The sequence below is a fragment of the Nicotiana attenuata genome, chromosome 6, assembly GCF_001879085.1.
Source record: "Nicotiana attenuata strain UT chromosome 6, NIATTr2, whole genome shotgun sequence".
Lineage (NCBI taxonomy): Eukaryota > Viridiplantae > Streptophyta > Magnoliopsida > Solanales > Solanaceae > Nicotiana > Nicotiana attenuata.
The window spans coordinates 89379424-89382443 of NC_031994.1; the positions used below are offsets into that span (position 1 = coordinate 89379424).

The following is a 3020-nucleotide window of genomic DNA, read 5'->3' on the forward strand; positions in this document are numbered from 1 at the left end:
TACTTACTCTGTCCTTATTTATATGGCTGTCATTCAACCGTTCGTCTAATAATATTATCTAAAGCGACTTTTACAACTTTCAAGAATTCACATGCATTTACTAATCAAAAGAATTTCACAAGCATTCAACTACTCACTTTTACAACTTTGATGTGATGTTTTATCTATCAAACTAACTTTACTAGTATATTTTAGTAATAGTTTCTTTCTTTGCCACTATATAATACTTAATCTAAATTAACATCTTAAACCCTTTCAAACTCCTTATAAAATAGGATGAAGGGAATATTTGGTTTACAAGCTCTTCATGAGTATCGATATTTTTTAGACTCAAATTTGTTCTTGCCTCTGCTTTTACTACTTCGCTTTGGACTTTTAGATACTTCATACTAAGGTTGATCTGTTTTGATCATGTTCAGGCTATTCTAAAAGTATTGAAAAGCCTGATGAAGCTCAAAGTGAATCAACGCTGTCGAGTCACGAGCATGATTGCACTTACCAGGGAAACCACAAACAAATTGTGAGTTGTTCGTAATTCCTTTCATATGCTGTAATTTCTGATCAAGTGATGACATCTCACAATGTCATTTCTAGGCTTATGCACCTTTTGGGTACTCTGATCCTTCCTTACTGTCTTGCTGCTTGTGGACAATATAATGCTCTACGGTAAGTACATTCATGTTCAACTATACTACTTGTACTGATGACGTGCAGTATTATTTATTTCTAGTTTTTAGTTAAAAGAAAAGGTGAGTCTTTTTCGTTCTAGCAGTGTTCGTTCTTTATCAAACTGCTTTTTTTCTTAATTTTAAATTTTTTAACCCCTGGAAGATTGTTTGTTTGAGCCAATGCCAGTTTAAGTACAGATGGCTCTATAAGCAATTAATATTTCGTTAGTAGGCAATTGCTCATTTAATGTTCTAAGTAATTTCATTGTAAGTGTTTTACTTGCAAATTAAGATTTCCATCTAAGAATAACTTCTTTTTGACCTGGTTTTTGTGCATATAGACACTGACCATAGTCCATAGGCATTGAACGATTTAAACCTCTAGTGGAAATTTTTTCTCTGTTCTCCTTGATTATTGATTATGGGAAAATAAACTGTGGCTGTAAGTCTGACTGACTGTAACTTTCATGTGGCATTTGCTTTTCAAATTTCAAGATCCTTATGAACTTCTAAGTAGGTACAAGCACTCAAAGAATTGATGCTATTTTACATATCAAATGTCATCTGTGCTTAGGGGACTAAGTTTGATCCCAGGTCTCAGTATTAAATGTACTTATATAGATATACCTAAGTGGATTTCTTTTAGCCCATGATTTGCAAAATCTGAGATCAAGTCCTTTTTTAAGCGAGTGTTTGTTCTTCATACGCGTTGTGAGATACTAATTATCTATCAGTTTGCTTCAGGTTTATCCACAAATGTTAGGCCCCATATCTGCTCGAGTGCCACTTCCTCTTGACTATCAGCAAGATGAGCCAATATTTGTCAATGCAAAACAGTACCAGGCTACTGTCAGGCGGAGAGAGTATCGTGCAAAGCTGGAGGCTCAGAATAAACTCTCAAAAGGGCGCAAGGTAAGGGTCCCTAATGTTTCAGCATGTGTGTTAGTTCCCCTGGTTCAACCAAGTTACTTATTCACAAAATACTTTTAGCCATATCTCCATGAGTCTCGCCATCATCATGCACTGAATAGGGCTAGAGGACCTGGTGGAGTCTGGATCCCCCGATGTGACCAACGTCCAGGGTACCCCAGTATCTGATGCATTGCAGCTGAATAGACAGATAATGGAATCCCAGAGCTACTCTACACCCACTTGTTCTGGTATCTCCAACGGCTCAAACTGTGATGATATGGACCAGCAGCAACCGTTGAACTACTCTGCCTTCGCGTGACATATTGGTGGAGCCACAGAGCGTGCTGGAGGTGGTACTTGTGGTGATGTCCGATCCTACCTCTCAGTCCGCCGCTAGGGAACTGGGAAAGAAAAATTCACATGGCAAGTCTATCTTTGGCCTCTGTTGGTGACAGGATTGCTAGTGAAAGTGGGAAGTCATCCTTGGCTATGTTAGCGTTTGTAGTAAACTATTGCCTACTATTTAGTCCATTAGCTTGCATGGGTATTTTCTATATATGCTGCTTTAAATTCCTCATTTGTGGAAGTTTTATTACTTGGATGATTGGAAAGAAATAGTTGCGTTTACTTTTTTGTGGTTTGTACGGCTAGTTCTCTAGGGGCCGGTGGGATCATAAAGTATTGGGATTTTTAGTAAAAATTGCGCCCTATTTGGGCGCCCCTCTTAACCTGTAGTCGCTTTGTCTTTTTATTTGATCCGTACCCATTTTATAAAAAACTTCAGCTTTCCTTTATAATTGAGAAACTTCAGCTATCTATAGCTGAAGTTTCCGGGTTACTAAACTTTTATTTTATAACTAGAGCTGAAGTTTCCGGGTTACTAAACAAAAACTTCAGCTCTAGAGCTGAAGTTTTTATTTTATAACTAGGAAACTTCAGCTCTAGCTGAAGTTTTTATTTTATAACTGGCAAACTTCAGCTTTAGAGCTGAAGTTTTTATTTTATAACATAAAAACTTTTCAGTTACAACACAAAAACTTGAAATTTTTATTTTATAACTGGAAAACTAGAGCTGAAGTTTTTATTTTATAACTGGAAAACNTCTCTCTCTCTCTCTCTCTCTCTCTCTCTCTCTCTCTCTCTCTCTCTCTCTCTCTCTCTCTCTCTCTCTCTCTCTCTCTCTCTCTCTCTCTCTCTCTCTCTCTCTCTCTCTCTCTCTCTCTCTCTCTCTCTCTCTCTCTCTCTCTCTCTCTCTCTCTCTCTCTCTCTCTCTCTCTCTCTCTCTCTCTCTCTCTCTCTCTCTCTCTCTCTCTCTCTCTCTCTCTCTCTCTCTCTCTCTCTCTCTCTCTCTCTCTCTCTCTCTCTCTCTCTCTCTCTCTCTCTCTCTCTCTCTCTCTCTCTCTCTCTCTCTCTCTATCTATCTATCTATCTATCTATCTA

The 3020-nt window shown here is 38.0% G+C and overlaps 1 long non-coding RNA gene across 1 annotated transcript; it reads left to right on the plus strand.

The window, feature by feature from the left end:
- Positions 211-1569, plus strand: LOC109227412. The gene is made up of 3 exons (XR_002068292.1): positions 211-520; positions 595-666; positions 1413-1569. It is a non-coding gene; the product is annotated as an uncharacterized LOC109227412 (long non-coding RNA).